The following is a 25,075-nucleotide window of genomic DNA, read 5'->3' as shown; positions in this document are numbered from 1 at the left end:
GTCTCTGAGCAGACGGAACTACTTTATCTGGCAGTTTGAGTCTGGACGTGAGCACAGGCTCTTCTCTGGGGTTCGGTTCATCACATGTGGACTGTGGCGGCCTCAGCTTTCCTCAGTCCAGGTGGGACAGACTTCCCTCCACACCACCAGGGAAACACACACCAGATGCTCCTGGACCGGATACAGCTGCTGGGGAACCAATCAGATAGATAGATAGATAGATAGATAGATAGATAGATAGATAGATAGATAGATAGATAGATAGATGATCCCTGCTGACTTCAGGCTGTCAACATTCCTCAGATGGTTTAAATATTTGTCAAGCTGCTTCGTCACAGTAAAAGAGTCCAGTCAGTTTGTAACCCCCTCCTCCTCCTCCTCCTCCTCCTCCTCCTCCTCCTCCTCCTCCTCCTCTTCCTCCTCCAGGTCTAGCCACTGTAAAGAGGAGGAGCAGGAGGAGGAGGAACCTCCCACAGTGCAAACTGCTGTCAGCCGGGAGCAGCAGGCCGTCAGTCCCAAGCCGATTCCCCGCGGAGACACACACACCCGCTGACACACACACACACACACGCCGACAGGTAAGAGGCCGGCCGCTCGCCTGGGACTGTTGTCGGACTGAAATCTGCTTCCTGCCGTTTCCGCCGGACACCGGCGCCGCCGTCGCTTCGCCCCCAGCCGGGAGCAAAGGTCAACAGAGCCGCTCCGGTTGGAGGTCAGAGATCAGCTGATCGCAGCGCTTACCTGACGCTCAGGTAGCACAGACTAATGGAAGCCAGCAGGCGGGTTTACTGAGCGACACACAGGTTCAGCTCATTTCCCAGATCGACTGGATCTATGGTGCTGTGAAGAGTAATAAACACCCGGAGGATTACAGTTAGTTCCACAAGTCGTCAGCAGAACCCTGATCAGCTTCTTTGAATGCACTTAACTGCAAGAAAATAAGACTGGGATGGTTTTTTTCATTTACTGCCTGTTAACATGTTGGTTTTGTGTGAAAGCGTGATTTTGTGGCGCTGGTTTAGCGAGTGAATCCTGCGATGAGCCTCACAGCTGAACTGGCTCGTCTGGACTTTATCACCTCAAACTATGCAGACACGCCTTCGCCGTCACTCAGGGAAGCTCTCGGCCTTTTGCTCTTGAAATAAACTCAGATGGACAAATAAAGGCGGGCAGATTGCATAACGTCAGGGGAAATAAATTCCTGTCTGATATGAAATACAAGCACTTATGCAGACGATGATAATGTCTCCGAGCCTATTCTGAATAACAGTTCTCTCTCTCTCTCCTGATTTCACCCTAATTCTGAATTAGCTGAATTATTGATTGCAGTCCTGCAGATGTTTCAATTTGGGAAGAATACTGAGTGTGAAATATTTAGAAAAATGAAAGTTGAGATTTGAGAAAGTTGAGAAAAAAGTTTGATTCCGCCGTCAGTCAAACTGTTGGATCATCTGGAGATTACGGGTTTCAGCTGGCATGTTTAAGTTAGGTGTAATGGACCCTGTGGGAGATTTGACGCTGATAAAACACAATGTTTGGTGTTTTCCTTCTGTGGCTGTACTCAAAGGGCGAGTCTGACTGTACTCTGCACCGCGATAAGAGACCTTATCTTTATTCCAGCTGGGCGGCGGCCGGAGAACCTCTGCCTCTGGCTCCACGTGAAGCCACGGCGTCTCCTGAAGGCTCTTTAATGAGAGAGGACACTTCTGATCAGATCTATCATTAGATGAGTGGTGGTAGAAACTGAGCTCACCTTCTGCACATGAGCAGCTGTTAGCATAGCATATCGAAAGCTAGGAACTAGCCAGCACAGGAATTCTAATAAATATGCGTAACAGGGTGTGGGGACCACTGAAAGACAATATTTCCACTACATTAGTAGCGTCATCCCAGTTCATTGGAGACATGCGATGTCCATTCTTGGTTTAGGTAAGTAAGCGATGAGCTAGCTTAAATTTTTTTGGGACAAGTTCAAAAAAAGTTGGGATAAACTTTTAGAAAGCCTGAAGAAATAACAGCGAAATGTCCGAAAACATCACCTTTTGTGACATTTTGCATCATTCAGAGTGAATGTTTTTGACTATGTTTTGATGCTAAAGCTACATGCTAACCAGCTAGCTAGCTGTGACTGCAGCAGGAGGCGGCCTGCTTCGACTTGCGGGCCGTGTGTTTGACAACCTTTGAATGAACATAACTCAGGCCGGATAATGAGTGTGTTCTCGGTGTGTGTGTGAGGGGTAAATAGCTGGTGGCAGAAAATCTGTTTGCTCACTGGTCGGGCTGCACGGGGCAGAGTGAGGATGCGCTCAGAGAGGCGTGTTTGAAGTCCCGCCGCCGCTGATAACCGCTGTCAGTCACTCAGCTCTCAGGTGTCTAATGGGCGAAGGAACGATCACACTTTCTCCTGAAGGCCTCAGCTGTTAGCATCACCGACTCTTTATCTTTCATTCCATCTCAATCTTTTGTTCTGGCGTCTTTCCAAATCCCCACATTTTCTTTTTTTAAACCTGTGATCGTGTCTGTTGTGGGTTTTTCTTCTGTCTCTTCTCTCCGGGTGTCATTATATCTGGATTACGTTATTGTCAAAGTTAATTTGATCATTTTATGAAGCACTTTGATCGTCTCTCCTTTTGTAGTAGCTTCATTTTTCAAAAGCAAAAACAATCTGATGAGTGAAGTTTCTGTTGACTGATCACATCTGATCTGAGTTTCATTGAAAAGATCTTTTTCTAATTCGTCCGCGACGCCTTTTCTCTCCCTCACACCCGCTCCGGCCCTCTCTGATGTGCTTTAATGGGACAGCATTCTTTTCCGTCGCTCCAGCCGACAGTAAACCAACCAGAACAACCAGAAAACACAAACGTTCCCTCACGGTTCACACCCAGCACTTTCTCTCTTATAGTCGCTCGTCCTCCATCCGCCTCACACACATCAAAACAAATAAGACCAAAAAATAGACAAACAGCCACAGTGAAGCCTCATTTTCCCACCTGAAGTTCGGTGAACTAGTTTCAAACGGAGAAAATGTGACTCCTTTGGGTTTTGGTTTGGTGTTTCTTCAGATTACTGACTGATTTTTTTAAGAATTTCTGTTTCTGCTAAGCTAACTGCAAACAGGCTAACAGCCTCTCAGTTTGGGGATTTGTCTTGTCTGTGCTTCATTGACTCTTAATTAGACATTATTTAGACTTAAGTTTAATGAAGTGAGGTTAAATCGTCTTTAGGCTGACTGGCTTCCTAGCTCAGAGTGATTTAATGTTGTAAAGGATGATTTCTATTGCTGTGATTTAATGTTATTCAGTTTGAAGTTGTGTTGTTTGGTCTTCTGGCAGCTTCAGTCGTCCTGTCTGCATGCTATTCGGAGATCAAGTTTAGCTGAAACTTTCCTCTAAAACTGGCAGGAAGATCACAATTGTATCTTATCAATTCAATCTATAAAACCCAGAGACGCTTCTCAAGAGTCAACTGAAGCGTTCCTCCTGATATGAGAATGTAAACATACAGTCGTTTAGTTATTTACCAAACTGAAGACTTGAGCCTGATTTACTTAGAATTATAAATACAGCAGGGGAGAAATGTGGGACATGGCTCGTTGCAAAAACATACAAACTGGAGAGATTCAGCAAAGGTTACGAGACTGAAGAATGACTGCAATGAAGAAAACGTCATTAAATCAATAAATCAGTGAAGCTCTGCTGAAGGCTGAGCTGATTCACGTCTCCTTCTCAAATGCAATCCTAAACACTGACGACATTTGATCTGTTAGCCGCAGGGAGGTACGAAGACATGAGATTCAGAGTTCCAGGTCCAGATCACCTGAAACATCGTTCCGGAGAATGAAAACCTCCCAACGTCCAATTAGACGATGGAGACGACGGCGCCGAATTCCACAAAAATGCAAGATGAAGTCAGTGTTGATGGGAGATGTGGTCCTTTATACTTCCATTTTACACACACACACACACACACACACACACACACACACACACACACACACACACACACACACTGGGTGGGGGTGGGTTTGGGGGGTCTGCAGATGGGAGGAGTGTTCCCACCGTGGCGTGCAGAGTGTGTTGTCGTGTGAGACTTTTATGGCTGTGCGATGGATTTTTGTCCGGGGTGTTGTCTGTCTGTCAGTCAGCTGTGAGGAGGAAAGTATGTCTGCGTTCGCCGTCGCCCGTCGAGCCTGGCTCGCCTTCCTGCCTGTCGAAGTGATTGTGTTTGTGTTGCAGCTTTACAGCGACGTGCTTCAGATACCGACGCCAATAAAAACCATTACGCCACGGCTGCAGTGACACACACACACACACAGTATTTTAGCAGAAATGGCCAAAACATTGACTGTTCATGGACTTTTTGACAGTTACAGCCAGAGGCCAGTTCAGGGATGAAGACATCCTTGATTTGGTGAAAAGTTCCCTTGTTGGCTGCCTGCTGGCTCCAGATATCATTTTAAGTATTTATCATCTCCTGCCCCCATGGTTTGAGAACAAGTCGTCCATTGTGCAGAGTTCATTTCTTTTATTATCAAATGTCAAGCTGCTCGGTATGAGGAACACCCCGGCGTGGCATCTGCTGCCCATCAATCATTTACACAATGGAATTTCAGGAGGAGAAACTTGCCATAAAAGCCCCTCGGGGCTGTTTGTCGGCCTGGAAGCACTTTGTTGAGTTTTCTGCTTCGCCGGCCTTTAAGTCTGACCTCCCGCCTCCCTGAAGTTCAGTCCGGTGGTCCTGGACGGGAGCTCTTCTGCCCGAGACGCTGGGCTGTGGGTGCTTCTCCATCATTCTGGACTCATTTTCAAACTTTTTATTTTCACCTCATGGTTTTCAATGTTAAATCTGACGAGGACGACTCGCGCCACACCTTTCCTGGCGCAGGCATGAATGCTAAAGATGCTAGCTCGGGAGCCGATGTTGAGGAATTTGAACTAGATTTTGCGATCAGACTGAAGTGCTACATTTGGTTAGCAAACAGGAGCTGCGGGACGCCGCACGCTGATATATTAACCATAAATAACATTTTTACACATACTAAAATCTCAAGCTGCTCTTCTAGATTTTGCATTGGTGACTAAATATTGGTAACTGTTATCTTATGCTAAACCGTTAGCCTGCAGCTGTCTCAGTCTTTGCGAAGGCGGTGATATTTCACTCTGTCACTCTGAGTGTTTCAGTTAGTAGGCTGTCAGTCAACATCCTGAACGCTCCTGTCATTAGACTCGTCATGGCAGAATGTAACTGCAGCTCCCGCCAATATGAAGACCGCCGTTTGGGAAACGGCGTGTTCCGTTTCGACGCGGCGGTCGGCGAGGAGAACGGGCGAACGCGACGTCACGAAACGTGAATCATGGAAAAAGAGTGAAGGAGGATGGAGAGGGAAGGCATGCGAGAAATGAAGGTGTGGTCCCAGAAGTATGAGCCAGCACACACACACACACACACACACACCAACCTGTTTCTAAAACTCACACACATTCCTGTGAGCATTGATCCCTGCGAGTGACCATGTTTCACTTCATCCTGGGGTTACGTAACGCAGCGGAGGAAGGCTGAAGTTCAGCCCGGCAGGAGAAACCGTCCCAGGCGGTGAATCACGACGCGATAATGTGATTGGGCAAGAAAAGTAGAAGTGGAGACAACAGGAAACTGAAAGAACTGCAAATGAGAACGTCTGGAGTCAGCTGATATCCACATAAACCTCAGGTGTGTGTGTGTGTGTGTGTGTGTGTGTGTGTGTGTGTCAGTAACTCATCAACGGTCTATACTGATTGGCCGTTCGTCCTTCGCCCCTGGCCTCGGTCTGAATGTGGCCTCGTCGCTCTGAGGCCTTCCTGGCTTCATTAGCGAGCTGGACGGGAGTGGAGCGCATGAATCCACTCCTGACGAGCCCGGAGTTCAGCCGCGCTCTGCAGTTTCTGGTAAATGTGGCGTTCTTTCTGTCTTGTCTTTCTTGTGTGTGTCACACTTTAGTTGTTCCTCCAAACAGAAAAACTAAACTTTCCGTTCCAGTGGAGTTTGCTCTCCATTTGTGGCCCAAAAGAAAATGATCTGCGGCCCAGTACTGGTCCACAGCCCTGTCGTTGGAAACCCGTGCTCGATAAGACCAAGGCATCATACGTGATTGATGCTGAACCAAACGTTATGCTGTCCTGGTTTTCAGGAATGGAACCTGGCGGTCGGGTTGCTGAACGCTCAGCGTTCGCTCAGATTTATAAAAACAGAGCAGATCTGGTCTGAAAGTGTTCTAAAAAGGACACTTTCAATCAAAATCCAATTTAATGACAGTTTATACAACAAGAATTTCCCCCAGGGATTAATTGAATATTTCCTCACAGAAAGCTGAGTGAATGTTGTCCTTTTGAAAATTGAAACACGTCGTCTTGATCATTTTAGCGTTTCTTCAGATGCATCACCAATCTCAAAAGGTGACGAGGTCAAAGGTGACAGCAGGTCAGAGAGTCCTCAGCTCAAGCTGCACGATTCTCCACAGATTACTGAACACTCCCAGGGCATCTCGGTGGTGAAATCAGAGCTGAAAGGATTCCTGAGCAGTCCTCTTTCTAAGAAACGTGACGCCTTACGCCTCATCGTTAGGATTGGACCAACTCAGCAGTCCTCAGAGCGCTGCGGAGTAAAGTCCACTCGGTTTCCTTCACGCTGGTTTTATCTGTTTCAGTAAAACTCTGCCGTGAAGCAGGAAGTCTGCTCATTAACAGAACAGTGGATTCATGCCACTAAATCTAAATTAATCCCTAATCGATGAGTTTTGTACAGAATACTCGTCACGGTTTGGTTCTTTTGTACAATCTGTTCATTTGCATTTGACACCGATTCAGAAATGCTGAAGCTTGATTATTACCTGAATGTAAACCTTCACTACAACTGAAGAAAATGTACTTCCTGTTAACTCTTCCTGCTGAGCTTTCTTCATGTTTTTGTCTTTGCTGTGAAGATTTTAACAGAAGTAAGAAATAAAGCATCGCGAAGAGAAGAAAACAGGTTTTAGTTTGAATTCTGCTGTGAAGCTCTGGAGGTGTATCGCCCGTCCCTCGACCCCGCTCTCCTCCGAAAGATGACGTTTTGCAACACTGAACATCGATCGCTTGCAGATTTAATCTTCCCACAGTGAAATCTTGATTTTCCTTCCCTCACAGTGTGAAAGCAGAGAAACGGGAGAGGAAGCCAAACTCCTCGTTCGGTCCCTTTTAATTGACTGCATTTTTAAAATTCACTCCTGAATCTCGCAGCCAACATGAACGCCTCCTGATCTCATCTCCTCCTCTCCACGTGACGCTCGGGCCAAATGGTTTAGGTTTGAAGGTCACCAGTGTGTTTGCGGCCCATTTTCTACATCTTGTAATTTCTCCCACTAATGGACACCTGGGAGTTCTAATTATTCATCTGCGTCTTTTAGAAGCGTCTCCGGAAATGCATCTCGGAGCATTTTTGCATTTTATAGCTCCTTGTGTTTTCTTTTTTTTTTCCCCCTCTTCTTCCTCTTCTTCTTTTCCTCCCTGCAAGTTTTAATGAGTGTTGTTTTGCATTATGCAGTACCTCCAGGCTTCAATTTGGCATCTGGGGAAGTTGGCTTGACTCCAAGACTGTGGTCACCCGGTGCTTATTACTCAGGGAGGCTGGTGGAGGGCCGAGTGGGTGCAGGCGGGCTGGGGGTGCCGGGTGGGGGCCGCCCTGCTCCGAGAGCCCGTCTTCAGGTTGTTGTTGTTGTTGTTGTTGTTGTTTTTCTTCTTGCTCTACTTTCAGAAAATGAAAAAGTGAAAGAGTTGGTGAAAGAAGGTCTCCGTGTCGTTCCTCTCTGCAGAGGTGGAGGAGAGAGAGAAACGTTTGTTTTCCTCCTCCGTCGTGAATGTCTGAGTCAGATTTAAACCATTTAAATTGATTCTTTTTTAATCACTTATTTCCAAAATATTGATGCTCCATGTTCGACTGAACTAAGCAAGAAGAAATAGCATGAATTGAAGAAAACTAACACAGAAAAAGAGAAACAAAGCTTTGGGAAAGTCCCGTATTTTCTGGACTTAAATTTGCATCGTTTGCTGTAAACGTCAGCTGCATCAGCTGGTTTTGAGCTGAACTCTCTCTGCTGCCTGGATTCTGTTTTCGGCTGCACGTCTTATCGTCTTATTGTCAGTTTTCTGTTGTGCTGCTTTGTTTAGACACTAGCAGGTTTCTGTCGTCACACAGTGACATCCAGTGGTCACTGATGGTATCAGTTGCTATTATTATCATCATTGCTACTATTAATAGCTGTTTTCTTAGTTTGTTGTCTTACTGGGAAAAAATAATTAATCACTGCTTGAGTGAATATTTCCTGTGACGCATTTTGATTCGTTGTGTGGCGAGATGTTTGTGCACGAAGCAGCAGCTGATTGCTGAAGAAACTTCTCTGTCTTCTCTAATGTGATCAAGCTTTATGGATGAAGAAGTTATTCACAGTCAGGCACAGAGGAAGCGATTGTGTTGGGTTTATAGATTTTTTTTTTTCACCTGATTATGTCAAACCTGGAGCCTGTCGCTCCTTATGTAATCACATTTTATGAGCCGGTTCACCGACCTTTGATTGGAAGAACTGATCTTACTGTAGGACTGGGTGAGACACGGCCAGAGAGATTGCACATTTAGACACATTTCAAAGCCGTGAACCAAGAAATATCTGCCGTTCCCCACAGAACTGATCAGAAAAGCTTCTGTAAAGAGTTTTAGGAGTGGCTGGAGGAAGGTTCTCACTGAGCAGGGAACCAACGCCGTGTTTTACAGGAACGTCACGCAAACATTCAAAAAATGAGTTCAACCGTGGACTGGTTTCAAAACACTAATGTCATTATTACATAATCGAAAGCTCCTCATTGGCCGTGTTTGATAATAATGTCATATATTCAATTAATACAAATTACAAAACACCTCATCACATGAGGTTTGTTCTTTAAATAGTCACATAGTTTCTGTGGATCGTTGAGAATTTCCCATCATCAGGATGGATGCAGGTGATTAAACAGTCGCTGTATCGGTCCTCTGTATGACGGGGATCAGTAATCACATGTCAAAGGTCAGTGTTCAGATGGGATTCCCTTCAGCCGTCCTCAGATCTGCCTGATCGACAGTTCCTCTGCATACCTGCTGCTCCGCCTGAAGGCTGAAGCTCGCTCCACCTGTCAGCCTCCACCTTTCTGTCCGGGCGTAAGTAGGTTACCAGCCCAGCCATGCACACCTGTGTGTGTGTGTGTGTGTGTGTGTGTGTGTGTGTGTGTGTGTGTGTGTGTGTGATCAATCACTTATTATCGGGAGCAACTGAAGCAATCATTGATGGCAGCAACACGTCAGATTATATTTCATTTCACCAGATTACCTCTGGTTCTGATAAGAGACTCGGCCACGACTCGCTCCTCACCGCAGGACAAGCAGGACCCCGGTCGGGTTCCGGACCCGGCCCGGAACCTCTGCTCCACATACCTGAGCTCCTGTAATGGTTAAACAGTGACGGAGGCGGAGCGGGGAGAGCAAACAGAGGAGGGGCGGCGTGCCGCTGATTCACGTCTCCAGGAGACGCAGACAAACTGGTTCTGCTGTTTTCACACCGCAGGAACAGAGCCGCACGCCGCACACTCCGGTCCCAGGTGAAGCCTGCTGGATGTGGGCCGGGCCGGTTCAGACGCCGTGGAAAAACGCTGGCATTAAAGTCTTCAAACAAAAAAAAAAAACTTTTCTCACATTAAATTGATTGAAAATCGATTTAATCGATTGATTTTCAACAGATATACCAGAAAAAACAGTGCGTTTAGCAGTGAGTTGGCTTAAAGTGTGTGTGTGGTGTGTTCAGGGACCAAATAAAGACCATTTTGATATTAAAATGGCATCAACAAAACAGGAACACAATTAAATAAAAAGTTTCCAAAATCTCCCAAAAAAAAGTTTTCAGTACATTTCAGAAAAAGTCTTCAGTCTGAGAAGAGAAAACAGAGAAAAGCTTCCTGCAAATTTTGTCTTTCAAAACTTATTTTTAGTACAATAACCATGATGTAAATAAAAATGTGGACTACAGAAGGTCTGATTGATTCATTTAATTAAAGTCCTGTATCAAGGTAAAAAGAACTAATGAATCGATCAGAGGCCAAGTAACTTTTAAACTCCATATACTTTTATTAACTGCTGTTCCAGTCGATACACTTTGACCTGAATGTGAAGGTTAAAGACATATTTTACCAGGAATCGCTTGTCTGAGTGACGGAAACCCTGCAGTGAAAGATGGACCCAGGAAGGCTTGTTAGGAGGACCAGACTGAGGCCTGGACCTGGAGGAGCTCTCCCCCCCCCGCTGGAGGTTTTTCACCAACCTTCAGACATTTAAAGCTGGTTCAAAGTGCGGATCAATAGCAGGGAACTTATCTCGCCTTAACGTAACACCTTATCATGACTCCGCGCCAATCTGACCTTTCTCTAATCTGCGCTGCGTAACCAGAGGGTCTAGGTAAAAAAATATATATATATAAATGAAGGTTACGCTCAGCGCATCTTTCTCTGGAAACTCAGGCTGCGACATTTTTTTCCATTTGAACTGCTGATCGGTGAATGAGGATTAGAGCTCTGATTAGCTTAGCATGCTAAGCTTGGCGTTTGGTTCATACCTGCCTGCTTATCAGGGTGTGTCCGCCTGGGCCTCCTGCCACGGCGGGCTGGTCCGCCCAGTCACACCCGGGGTGTGAACCAGCAGCCCGATCCCCGGATTCCCCCGCCGGGCGGGGCGGAGGGCGCACCACGCTAAACCTCCACCTTACCTAACCCTGACTCTGTTTCCGCTGTGGTCGGATGTCATGAGGCTTTACTTCCTTTTAACGGACTGCTGGGTCCAACATGTCCTCCTGTCCAACTGACGGCTTCAACGTGACATTAATTCAGACTAAATGACTCTTTGATTCATGTTTGTAATGACTGTGATTTGAGAACGTGCTAATCACAGGGTGCTAGCAGGCTAGCAGCATGTTAGCTTCATCTCAGTTATTCTATAAGTTCAACCCTTTGACTTAAAATTAGGAATAAACAAGCTTTAACAGGCTGTAATGGTAGGCAAGGCCGCGTTTCCTATAATGATAAGTTCTGCAGTGTTTAGTGGATTTTTACTTTTTTTTTTAAATAGTAAAATCTAAATGTTTTGAGTCACAGAATTCAATTCAGACAGCAAAAAAAGCTAAAATTATATCGGTTTTAGCACTTGATACAATTCTGAAAAGAAGAATCAAGTATTTATTTTTTAAAATGTCAGATTTAAGACATTTTCTGTGAAATTTAAGGTGTTAGGTATAGAATCCCCTCGTTTTAGGCATGTCTTCTGATAAAGAGAAGCCTCATTTACAGAAACTTTAGGGTCATTAGTGTCGTTTCTGCAGCACTTCTTACTTATATGTTTACATGGAGAAGCAGATTCAGAACATTTACTGTCAGATTCAGTTGTTTTCCTTTCAATTGACAAGAAGCTAAAATAATTTTCTCGTTATTTCTGCAGTAATCAGTAGAAATGCAAAGCACAGTGGAAGTTTTCCTTCTGAAAGTCCCTTTGTTTCTCTCACACGTTGCCGGTTGAGTGAGCGGATCATTCACGATCGCAGCCCCTGTCCACCTCTAGCCGGACATTAACCAAACCCCCTCGGCCAGCAGGAGCTTGTAGTCAGGGTCGTCTCCGTGTACACAGCAGTGCGGCCCACCCACCGACTGGCAAACAGAGAGAAACCCCCTGAGGACCGGGCACAGTCGGGACTCCGGTTTGAGTCCGTCATCATGGACGCTTTGGGCTCTGTGAGTATTTCTACTGCTCACATTAGCTTCATTCACCTCTTAAAGTGTCTGAGACTGAGAGTTTGGATAGTTAAATGGTCAGACAAGAGTTGGGTCCTCGCAAAGTCTCTCTTGGTTTAGTTTGGCTGACGACAGAGTTTAGCATTAACAACCACATTTACTCTCTTTGGTTAAAATTCCACTTGTAAATTAACAACATGTTAACTGTTTTTAATTAGAATATACATTGTATGTATGCTAAAACGTCATAATGGGGACGTTACTGGCAGTATATGAATGGTTTTGTTACTGACAGGCAGGTTTCGTGGTTTAGTTCAGTGTTAACTAACCAACGACTGGTTTTAAACATCATGTCCCGGTTTCGCTAACGTGTGCATTTAAAGTATCTCAAAGAACGGTTGTTAGCTTGTTTTGCAAGAATTGAGACTCTAAAAGACCAGACTCTTTGACTGAAGCTGTAGTTGGCTAACATAGCAATGCTTTAGCTTTGGGCAAGCGGTGAGCTGCACAGTTAGCATTTACCTAATTAAGGGCAGCAATACGAAGCTCATAGCTTAAAGCTTTGTTTGCCACAATAGCTATGATGTTAGCATTTTGATGCTAAAGCTCAGCAATTTAAGTTTGTTCAAAACAGATGGATGAGGAATCCAACAGTTACTTTTACTGATACTGAGGCAGTTTTTTGGCCATCTTACTATCTGAAAAGCTGAAACTTTTGAATAAATGGAACATTTCTATATTTTATCATCCTCACAGTGACCTGGTGAATTAGTGGTACTTTGTATCGGTGCAAAAACATCTCATTGTAATTTAATTTAAAACCGTAAACGATGTTAGTTCACATTCGTCATACCCTGTCTCTTAGAAATCACATTTATATACCGCTCATTTGTTCCAGCAATTATGCAGTGCTGGGAAGCATAATTGGGAAAACAAATTAGCTGTACATAAACATAATTTCTGGGAGACGAGGTTGGACGGTAATGAGCGGAGAATCACAGCGTCCCACATTCATCAGGAGCTATTTTACTTTATAATTACCTTTTTTCTGAAAAATACAAGGATTTTGTCAGGTCCCTGAATGTCACATGCTACTTAAACGCTCTACACATTTTTTTTAGTGTCTCCCTTTAACAAAATTCTCTGGATAAAAACACAACGGGCTTATTCTGATTGCGTTTGATCCGATGATGTTTTCCTCGCCGTGCCCACACATGTAAGCGGCGCTGCGCGGCCGGCAGAGGAATTAATTGGCCGCCGTCCATCTGTAGTTTTCCCAGGTGGAGGTACGGGTGGGAGGAAACGCCCCCGGACTGTATGGAGCGTATATCTGGTGGCGGGTCACGTCGCGCCTCTTTAAGTTAGAGCTGCCGTTCCCGTCTTTGCTAGCTGGAGCTTCTGTCTTTGGATTTTTTGTGTCAGTTTCTGTTATCTGAAGTCGTCCAAGGTTCTGTTAGCAGTTTGTTGCTCAAGCTGAACAGTGTTAAATTCTTGTGAAAGGACTTGGATTAGCTTAAAGCTATGACGAGCTAGCAGAGTGATACAGTCAGAACTTTGACACTAAAGGTCAACAATGGCTTGCTTGTTTTAAAGTACTTGGATTACAGTTAGCATGTTGATGCAAAACCATCAAAGCTGTGTAGTTATTAATATGAAGCTGAAATTCACAAAGAAATTAAACTTGTTCTAAAGTATTCGTAATAGAACTTAGCTTAGCAGTATAGTTAGCTAATGTAGCTGTTAGTATTTTGACGGTTAAGCTCAGCACATTAAAACTTATTTGTTTTTTCATTATTTAAAGAGACAGCTCATAGTTTAATTGAAGTTATTTACCTATACAGGAATCCTTTTGATACTAAAGCTCAACAATGTTTTCTCAAAATACCTAAAGTCACGGAGAGCTAGCATAGCTTTACAATTAGCCTTTTAATGCCAAAGTGAAGCAATAATGGCAAGTTAATTTATTTTATTTTAAGAAACAAAATGAAGTCTTAACTCAAAAACCATAGGAAAATAAACGTCTACTCAATAGCTAGTTCCATTTTTATTGTTTTCTCATTCATTTTGTGTGTGCGTGTAGTCTACGAGGCTTGATTAATGAAAACTTTGCTTAATTCAACAGAGAAATTGGGAAACAGAGGAAGACGCTCATTTGCTTTGAGATTTCTTCTTCAGTAACAGTGTTCTTTCTCTCGCCTCTAATTTAAACCAGTTTGAATTTCTGCTATTTAACCTGCATCCATCCAGTATGAATGAATTCTATCTGTCAATTAATTTTAGATGTGAATGTTATGCTAGTTATAATTGTAACAACAATAAACTGTTGAAAATTGTTCGGTCCTAGTTTGGGTTACTTTTCTCTGCATGTCAGCATAATTGTAAGTCAGACCACGATACATTTCCATCATTAATATCTATGTATTTTCGCACAATTAATGTTTAATTTCACTAAATGTAGCAAAAATATAGACTTGATGTTCAAATTTTGATGAAATCTGAGAAAGCTGCTGATGTTTTCCAGCCCGGGATTCAGGTTTTTTTTTTTTTTTTTTTTGGAGCTGGACTCATGAGAACGCACCACAAATCACACGGAGCAGACCCGTGCTGTCAGAACTCGGACCATCTGTGGTGCGTTCAGAGTGTGCCAGCTCCAAAAAACGACTGCAAAACCCCCGCTAAGAAGAAGTGGGTGTCAACTTCCACTGGCGTTTAATCAAGCACCAGCGTGATGTGCTGAATTCCAGCTGCTCACGTCGGCCTTTCTGTTGTCGTCACATCTGGATGTCGGCGCTCGTTTTTCACCACCGCTAGCAGATTTTTAAAAATATCCTGATTAACTGGCCGAGTGGGAAGAGCTCCGATTAGAGTTAGCTGTTTAATAATTGATGATATGATCTATATCAAAACAATATAAAAAAGAAGAATAAGAAGAAGGTGCACAGGATGAAAACATGATTTATCAAGGTTTGGTTCATTTCAGTTTTTTTGCGATGCTGCAAGTGGATAATGCGATAAATTCACAATGTATAATTCACATGTTGCTGTTGTGATGATGTTAAATTTCTGATGCATTGAGGATGTTGATATCATTTAATGGTATATGTGCATGCTTGTGTCACAGTAACCATAAACTTGGGACGTATTGCAGATTTTGACTTTGTAATAATAAACTTAGGAAACATTACACATGTTAATGTCACGATAATGATACATTTGTAATATATACATTGCACATGTCAGTATTGTGATATTTATAGGTATACCACATACAGATATTGATATTGTGATAACAATAATTAATAGATCAAACATGTTATTGAAATAATAATATATTGGTAATATATTGCAAGTGTTGATATTCCGATAAAAATGAATTAGAAAAATACTTAACGTGTTGATATCTGGAAAATGATACTTTTCTAACTTCCTCTTTTGATATTAATCTATTTGTGATATATTGCACACGGTTGAATCTCAATCACAATAAATCTGCAGCTTTTTGTGCTCCTGTCTTCTTTAAACAACGTAACACCATTTCTCTATGGTGGAAATGCACAAGTTAGCTGCTAGCATTAGCACTGAAGCTAGCATGGTGGCGGCTGAAGCTCCCACCTCTCGGAGCATTACGGTGTTTTTTGCCAGGCGGCTCGGTGGCGGTTCAGGGAGTTGTCGGCGCGGTCGGGCCCGGTTCGGACGGAGGCCGAGCGAGGCGTCATTTCAGCCTCTTCGTGTCGTCCTTCCTGTCTCTCTCCATTCCACGTGCACGGTGTGTCACGGCAGCTCGCCTCGCTAATTGGGTGTTGCTCTGGCTGTAAGTCGCGATGGCATCTGGACATTCAGGCCAAACGATGTGCGAACAGATGAAAGGCTGACTGTAACCCAACATATTCAGAAGCTTTTTCTTCATCCTTTCTTCTTCTGCTTCATCTTAAAGAGGCTCTTTGGTTTTCGGCGGGCGGTAAAACTGCAGGTTGTTAAATATGTCTGAGTTTATTTGAAGTCTCACGGCCTTGATAGGTCATAAATCACAGTGTTTCTGTCTTGTTTTTCTCGATAGTCTCCAGTTTCCCAGAAGAAAGAGGAGTTTCCAGCTTCCCTGATCAAACTACAGCAGCTGCTAGAGACCAAGGCCGACGTCCTCCAGGCAGCGACCGCCGAGGACCAGCAGGTGAACACTTGCAAATCGTCCAAAAGCCAAACACTCATGAATCATGATCTCAAGTAAATAAATAAAAGCTGTGGAGGGCCAGATGAGGAAATGCCTTCCCACCACAATAAGAGCAGCCTTTCTGCTAAAAGCTGAGCCAATCAGCTCCTTTTCCAATGTGTCCAAAACTGACACAAGATAATTCAGCAGGAACATCTCCAGATGAATCACGCTGCACCTGCTGATATTGATTAAAGAAAACATACTGAAGGTCTTCAGTTTGTGTTGGATCGGGGATGTGAGAGCTGTTTTCTGTCTCGTGAAACTGGAGCTCAATGTTCTGCTTGGTTTGCTTTTAAAAAAAAGAACTTCCAGCCTTTCATGACTTCAGTCTTCATTAATTTGAGCGTCGGCTTTGCTGCAGTCAGAGGATTATCGTCGGCGTAACAGAGACATCAGGGGCTGCTTTGTCTGCGCGAGGCTGGAGTTTTCTTAATGTTTTCTCTAAAACGTGGATCTTTGCTAGAGGATATAAGGGCTAATAGCTGGATGGCGCGTTAACAGCCTATACGAGCCTCCTTTGTTTTTATCTGCCGCCTCCCCCTCTCCGTGCATGTCGCCCCGGGCCTCGTTCAGACAGGCAGCTCAAATCCCATTTATTCCCCGACTCCGCAGTCTTAACGGCACAAAGTAAAACACAAAGAACAATTGAGTCAAACCTGTGTCTGAAACGCTGTCAGTGGATTTTTATGTCGCTAACGTCGGTTTGTGAAATGATTGTGAAAACCGAGACACCGAACGTATCAGAAGATTCATTCAGGTTCAGGGGCGGGGCAGTGAGCATAAACCACAAAACACACAAGACCACAACCAACACAAGGAGTGAGGAACTTTAATGAGCGAGCTGAAAAGCAATCTGAGAAATACGTTAAGATCTCACAAAGGACAGAAGGACCTGGAGTCGGGACGACCTCTGACCCCGATGTGGAACTTCAACACCAGTTTTCTGAAGTGAGAGTTTCCCATCAGTCCAGTGGGGCCAGCTGATACTGAATGAACCAAACAGCAGGATATGTCATGGAAGAAACATGCTTTTAATTTGAAAGCACATCAATCATCCAATACAAACAAATTCATACAAAATAAATACAAAATAAAATACGCACATAATAAATGTAAACAAAAAAGTAAAATGTAAAGTAAATACAAAAACTAGCAGCGTGTAAATTGATCCCAAAGTATCAATACAATCAATAGCACATGCATCTCTTTCCTCTTGTTGAAATCTAGATTTTTTTGCATTATAATTACTTTTTTTATATAACTGTTTGTGTCTTCTTTGAACTCTGAACATCTCTCACTTATCTGCGATACCAGCTTTGACTTTTCTTGGTATGGATCTGATGGGTGAAATCACTCATTCGTCGCTGAGGAGAACTGAAGCTGACTGTGATTCCCGGTTCGGTTCGGTTTACAACACTTCTGTTCTGATCTCAGTAGACGGATCTTTTCCCGCTTCCATTCTGCGGTTCTGAACGACTCCAAGTCAGAAATTCTGCACATCGCGTTTGTTCGGCTTCATATGGACCTTTTTTCCTCGAAAACGTTGGCCGCGGCTCGTACAGTTTGGACGATCGCACAGACGCTATCGAAGAAGAAAAAGTAACAGATGACTTTACTTGGGCTGGTGAGAAATGTAGCTCCTTGGAAGTTTTGGCGGTGGACGGCGAGGAGCAGAGATCAGGAGTGAAAAACAAACGCTATGCGGCCGCAGATGGAACATAGTGGCAGTTTGTCTCTCAGACTCCCGGGCTGAGTCACTGGACGGAGACAGACGAAGGGGAGGACGAGGATGATGAGGGTGACGGTGGTGTTCTGCCAGCGTGACTCAGCGGGTCTGTTGTCTTTCTGCCTACACCGAGACTCCGTCACCTTGACAAGTTCAGACTCACAGCCGGAATAGAAGCCGCCTCCTCCAACTTTTATCCCTTCTGGTCACATGATCCGGCGGCTCTTTGGGTTTGTTGTTTCTGTCTCCTTTGTCTGGTTTGTGCCTTTTTGTCTGATGGGCCTGTGATTCATCGCCCTCCACTTTTACCCGACATGTTGCAATGTTTGACAAAATCAGACAGCAGACAAGTGGGAGCTGGTATTTTAATCAAATACTTTCCTAAACAAATAAAATCTCAAGTCTGTGGCGCATTTATCGGAGTCAAAGCAGGTATTTCCCCCGAGATCCAGGCTTAAGCACCCTATCATTCACATTTTTACAAATCGCACATAAAGATTTCATCAGATCAGAGCAGAGACTTGATGTCCAGGCAGAAAATACTACGTGTGTTCTCTGAATGTGGCCAGTGGGAGCGACTGCTTCAGTCTGGACCGAGTGTTCAGTCTGTGCTGCTGGCAACACATGATGGACAAATGTTGCCCCTCAGATCAGAAGGAGGGCAGCAGGCAGAACGGACCCAGTCCAAATGACTCAACGTACCGCTTCGGAGTTTTTTAGTTCACTCGGACATCAATCAAAGTCGAACTCCTCAGAAAAAATTTTTGAAAAGGCAGCGGTTCATACTCAAGACAGATATCTCTTTTCTGGTTTATCTGTGATTATAATCAAGCCTTGAATGAACTTTAAATGTTCTCTGAAAATAAGATATCAGCAGTGTCTGGCTATGTCCTTGGAGATATATGAGATATTTACCATGCTAACAAAAATTCACAGAAATATTACAGACAATGCCAAATAACGGAACGACACAACATATGGCAGAGTCCACAACTTTCAGGTTGGGATCCCGAAGCAATTAAAAAAATAATAATAATACATTTTCATGCTACAGTTTGATTCAAATATATTCAAATTACTTCACATCCAAATATTTGATGCAAGAAAGAAATACATTTTCAAATCAATAAAGACATTTATTTGCACCACAAAACCATGTTTACCAGTTTTATTCTAACTCTGAATGCAGCTTTACAAAACACCAATATTTATGATCCATGTATAATGTCTGTGTGTGTTTGCGTGTGTGTGGTAAAACACTGAGCTGAATGTATTATATGCATGAAACTAAGCAAATATGATCCATCAGGCATAACTGTGGGATGAACTAATCTCAATAATTCAACAAACTGAAAGAGAAATATTGCTCTTATTTGGATGCAGAGACAGTAACATCATCTGCATATATGTTTATAATAATCTGGAAACATTTTGTGAGCCTTGTGTTTGCTGTGGCCATGGGGCAGAAAGCAGAAACAACAGAATCTTAGTTCAAACCTTGATGTTAGTGTTGAGTCTGTATCGCAAAATCATGGGTTAGGGCTAGCTTAGGGTTAGGGTTAGAGAAGTGTTACTGTTAGAGTAGGGTTAGGGTTATAACTGGGTTAGAGTCTACTTATGAGGGTTAGACCAAACTGCAAACAAATACAGAAATTCTTGACTGAATGTCACAATCCTAACTTAAAGGTGCTGTAGGTAGGATTTTGCTAGTCAATGCTAATTTTTCTGTGTTTTCTTTGGATTAAATGTTAGAGTATCCATTGATAATCCTTGAGGAGTGTAGCATAATTGCACTACCGGGAGGGCGCAGCGTTTCCATCTGTCTCTGTTCTGAGCTGAAAAGGAATCTCGACAGCTCCAGGTATCTTTGGCCAATCAGAAGAGCCCATGAGGCTCTAACCGTGATTGGTCGAGGGGCGTTCGTCGCACGTTCTTGTGGGAGGGGCTTAACTTGCGTGAGGGCGTGATGTCAGAGAAAACAGGACAGGATTGGCTGTGCTGGGTTTCAAATCGTCTTCTTAGATGGGTCAAATCGCCATCTTGCTTAGGTAAGCCTAAGCAAGATGTCGGAGATGCGGAATCCTGCCTACAGCACCTTTAAAGTACGAAAGAGAAAACTAAAAGATAGTTCCAGTAAAGTCATTGAGTGAAAAGATGGTTTTGTGTCTTGTTCAAGTGTGTCCCATCATCCATTTCATTTGTCATTTTAATTTATGGGGAAACATTTTATCATTAATTACAACACTTAATTCCCCTTGTTGTTTTCAGGCTGTGCTGTTCGGAGAAGGAGCAGCAGAAGAAGAACTGCGGAGGTTTGCCTTCCTGAGCCAGGAGTTGACGTTTCACCTGAAGCAGCTGCAGAATCAGACACAGCAGGAGCTCGGCAGCGTCCGAACTCAGTGAGTCACCGGCGGCGTCACTTATGTTCGCTATGAGGAGTATGTGTGGAATGAGATGTGTACTGACCTTCAAACAACCACTGAAAAAATGCTTTTCTGTCCATAATTAAGGTCACACCCTCACGGTGAGCCGTCTTTTAGCTGTGGATTCAGAAGGAGTTTCACCTGCAGAAAGCAGGAGTTTAGGGAAATAGTGACCTATAAGGAAATAAAGTATTATCCTACAATGGACGATTTTGTTAAAACAAAATTGTGTTGAAACAAAAGTGCAAAATGATGCGTTTTTTCACTTGAAATGTGTGAACGGGGCCTAAAAGAGCTCAAATGACCAAAATGGATCAAACTGCACTCAACACTTGTCTCCTAATGGATTTTATCTGCGATAAAGCCACACAAGTTGGGGCAGGTTTTACAGACTTAGTAGTTTATTTTACTAGTCTAGATGGGTTTTTTTTCTTTCTTAGAATACATTGAGGTGAATTTCCACTCATTCCTTCTTCCTGTGGTGGGGCTTGGCAGACCGGCCCGTCCATGTTCTGGACTGTGGAAGACTTCAGACTGGGTGGATTATGGGGTTTTCATGTATGCTTCACCTGTCTGACTGACTCAGGTCAGGTCATTAGCTTCACCTGGGACAGTGTCAGTGTTCCTCTTTACAGTGGTTGAGCCTCTCTCTGTCGTCGCTACTTGCTGATGGCGGTAAATCTTTAGATGTAGCAGGTGAGATCCCCAACGTCGTGAACTGGTCTCACTGCTGGCAGATGGAACAAGCCGAGACACATCACGGGGTTCGAGGTGTGGCGGGAGACACACACCCACCCACCCACCCACATACACACACGCACACACACACACACACACACACACACACACACACACACACACACGCTGTATTGAGATGGGATTCCTGGAAATCCCCCCACTTTTCTGCCGACGTTAGCTTTCCTCGCCAGCGCCGACGGGCTCCTGTCGTGGGAGCAGCGGAGTCGCAGCCCTGCCCACCGTTGCGATACCTGCTTCTCCTGATTCTCCCGGCTTACTGGAAGAAGACGTCACCCTGCTTTCATTTTCCCGGGCTCCTGCTTGACTTTCCCTGGGCTCCTGTGGCGATGAAAGGATCTGGGTGTGTTGTTGGATAATGAAGACTGTTCGACGTTCAGGCACACTGAGGGGACGAGTAGCGTCATGTATAGCTCTGTTTTTTATCTAAACTATCAGCATGCTTTGTTTTCTTTTACTGGTCTGGAACTTGGGTTCGTGGAAACTACCTCATGCATGAATCACGGAACGGCGTCGGAGTTTCATGGTCCTCAATCCTTGTTATGTAACGTCAAACATTTGGCCCAACAGCTTCAAAATGGCAGTCCTGTTCTGAACACATGATGGAAGCTTAAATGGAATAGACTGCATGATACGATCTAGTAAACAAATAATGCTATGCTAATGATAAAAATAAGCTAACAGAGAGGATCTAAAGAAGCTACTCAGAGCTAGCTGTAGCCATTGGCTCACAAACATTCACAACTTATGAAATCGTTCCACTTCCTGTTTTGTTGCAGCTAATTTCAAAGTGTTCTTTTTCCTCCTTGAGGACTGCTGAGTGCACAATCTGGAGATAGTTCTTCTGAGTTTGTCAAGCTTAGACAAGGTTTGTCTAATAAGACAGTTTTAATTGGTTAAGACTTTTTTAAAGATGAAGCTTCATGAACCACTGTCATAATTTTCTGAAGCCACTAGATGGCACTCTTGGTTTTAAGATATAGGCTGAAGGACAGGCTACGAAGTGTGCTCTCAAACATTTCTTGAACAGATAGCACTGTGGTTCATGAAGCTTCCTCTGCTCATCTCTACTTTAAAGCCTGTTCAGATAATGAATATCACTGTGTTAGCAGTTTCAGTTGATAGCAGTCCTCCCCCTGGTCTAAAGTTTATCTTCAGCGCCTATTAAAGCACGATGATGACGTTTTTCACCCAACCACAGAGCAGTTCCTCATAATCAAGTTCATTTTTTTACAGGAAATGTGGAGACAGAGTCGTATTCATGAGTCTTAAATCTTGAAGATGGGATTTACCAGAAGGTGTCCTCATGAAACCAATATCCTTATTATGGAAGTAAAAACACACTGGTTGAGTGCAGGAACGGCTTGTTTAATTCACACTGAACATCCTCCTATTTACTGTTTTTGACATTCTTATCTCATTTTTAGAAAAAATCTGAACTCAAATTTCTATTTTTTGAAGTACCAAAAGGACAAAGTCCCGGTTATTTCCCTGTAAGACTTCTAACAAGCGTCGGTTCTGTCCCGTTGATAGTCACTCAAACACTGCCTCAAAGGTAAAACAGCTTTTTTTTTTAATAGGTTTGTTTTCTTCAACTGTCAAACTGTCAGTTTCCTTTTAAACTTCAGTCATAAATCTCATGATTGAAAATAGCCTGATGGGCACAGGCACTGCGGAGAAAAGGGAAGGTTCTCAGAAATAGTCATTGATCATAGAGGATTTATAGGAGCTGCTTTTCGTAGATTTTCCCACAGAGATAGTGAGACTGGGTCTGGTAGTCTGGTTATGTAAGGACGCTTCCGCCGCTTGCCAACACTAACAGGCAGACTGGCAGTTTGGAAAACACCCAGATCAACGCTTCCAGCCCTTCTCCTCGTCTTCATGTTTGACTTCTTCTTCTTCTTCTTCTTCTTCTTCTTCTTCTTCTTCTTCTTCTTCTTCTTCTTCTTCTTCTTCTTCTTCTTCTTCACGTCTCCCAGACAGCCTCTGATATCGACCGTCGCTCCGAATCACAGGCTGGAAAAGCTCCGACACCTCGTACATCGTTCAGTTCTCAATTCAGAGATCAACTTCTTTTGGAATCAAATCAAATCAAATCAAATCAAATCAATCAAATCAAAGGCGCTCACGAACTGACATACCAGGTGTGTGTTGTGTGTGTAAGTCATTAATTGCACATTTTTAGGGACTTTTCATCCATATTTCATTGGTTCAGAGGTGAATTTGGAGAGCGTGAAGCTCAGCATGTAAACCTGACTCATCAGTGCTCAGTCAGACTGTTGTGATATTTATTCTGAAACTTGATACTGAATCTTGACCGATACTTGAAATTGCAGTAACACAAATCTGCACCCATGCAGACACAGTGAGGGAGCAGACAGACAGTATATGTAGGTTTCAGGTGTCAGAGCTTTGTTTCTGCTTTCATGTTAATTCGCTTGTAATCTAAATCTTGACGTTAATCAGTGGTGTCGACTCTCAATTGGAAAGTTTTAAAGATCGGAAACGGATGAATTAATGTCTGAAATGTTAATTTGCGTTAATTGAAGATACCTTTAGCGGGTAAACCTTCCGTTGCGCTGGATGTGGTGTGGTGTTGTGTGTGTGTGTGGTGTGTGTGTGTGTGTGTGTGGTAACCTGCGGAGCTGGTCGGGACTTGTCTCAGACACTTGGCAGCTCTGCAGACTGTAAAGCGATCCCAGCTTTTCAAAACTCTTTAGGAAACCCTGACTGCTCGCCGTCCTCGTTCTGGTTTCAAACCCGTCGTCGGCCTGTTTCTGAGCTTTCTGAGGCGGAAACGTCTCAATGTTCAAACCTGCTCCTGGACCATTTCAGCAGCTCCGCCTGCTGGACCTGAGTCCCCCCCCCCCCTCGCCCCCGTCCTCGCCCCCTCCACCTCCAGGGAGGGAAAACATCCATCTCTTTGTTTAAAATGAAGATATGTTAAACATTGCAGAATCACTGCATTGGGAATATTTATTAGCCGCGTTTCTTGAGCGCCTTCGTCGACAGATGGAGTTTGCTCACTTGTCACGATGAGACCTGAAGAATGGAAGTGGCGATAACAGATGGCCACGCACTTCCAGGAGAGGAATCCGATCAGCTCCCATGTTCTCTGAAACCCACGGAGCAAAGTAGCGCCGCCGACGATTCTTTTAAAGATCCGCTCTCATGAATAATCCCTCAGCTTCTTACTCACTGCTGTCTCTAATTTTCTGTTACTTATCAGTCATTTTGTTTCTCCCATCTTTCACTTTCCTTCCTTTCTTTCGTTCTTTTGGATATGTTTCTTGTAAAAGGAAAAAAAAAAAAATCACGTCAGCTTTTCATCCAACAAGACGGAGCTTGACTTTTCCCTCTCATTCATTGCTTTCTTAGCCCATCCTGCCACTCCTCCTCTTTTTCCCCCTCTGCTCTTTTGTTTTTCTTTCAGTCTGTTATTTTCTCATTACTCATTCTTCTCCTCTTTAAATGTTCGTCCACTGTTTCCCGTCTTCCCCTCCCCCTCAGGTTTTTTTTTTTTTCATTTTTATTCAACTCCTTGGGTATTTCTGCCGTAGAAACTTTCAGCGTCCACCTGCTTGCTGAACACACACACACACACACACACACACACACGAGAAGCCGACGTCAGTCATTAACATTCGCCGTCTCTTCCACGCAGCCTCGGAGCGTCACCTTTGAACCACGAAGGAAGCAGGTTTCTTTTTTAGTCGGCGGTAAAAATACTCACACTTTGTGCGGATCCCGGGTGAAAACTGACACCGAATATGTGACAGGCTGCGATACATTAATGTGAAAAAAATATATATATTTATACAAATAATGAATAACACCTACACGTACTTCACCTGCAATTATGGAGTGAAATGTGTTTGTCACATACGTTCACATAATTATGGAGCCCTATTCATGCTTTTCTGTACGTGAGCGACTAATCAGAACACACCGACAGCTGGCGGCGTTCTCGTATTTCTATCCTTGTTGGGGGCCAAATGTCCCCCACAGGATAGCAAAACGTGGACGACGTGCCTTGTGGGGACCCTTTTTCTGGTCCTAAGTAGGAGAAACAGTGTTTTCTTGACCATGTTTTGTTACTGAAAAAAGTAAAAGTGCAAAAACATTTCTTTAGGGTTAGGCTTTGTTGTGG

General features: G+C 43.8%; 1 protein-coding gene across 1 annotated transcript in view; it reads left to right on the top strand.

The window, feature by feature from the left end:
• Positions 1–456: 456 nt before the first annotated feature.
• The window catches only part of LOC115382872 (cingulin-like protein 1), a 47,367-nt gene continuing 22,748 nt past the window's right edge, over positions 457–25,075 (top strand). Inside the window, exons 1-3 of the mRNA XM_030084815.1 lie at positions 457–578; positions 15,868–15,978; positions 20,015–20,145. The gene's annotated coding sequence lies outside the window, so the exon portion shown is untranslated. The remainder of the gene's footprint in view (positions 579–15,867; positions 15,979–20,014; positions 20,146–25,075) is intronic.

This window comes from Salarias fasciatus, assembly GCF_902148845.1.
Source record: "Salarias fasciatus chromosome 7 unlocalized genomic scaffold, fSalaFa1.1 super_scaffold_4, whole genome shotgun sequence".
NCBI lineage: Eukaryota > Metazoa > Chordata > Actinopteri > Blenniiformes > Blenniidae > Salarias > Salarias fasciatus.
Note: the sequence above shows the minus strand (reverse complement) of the source record. Positions and strands in the feature narration are given on the sequence as shown.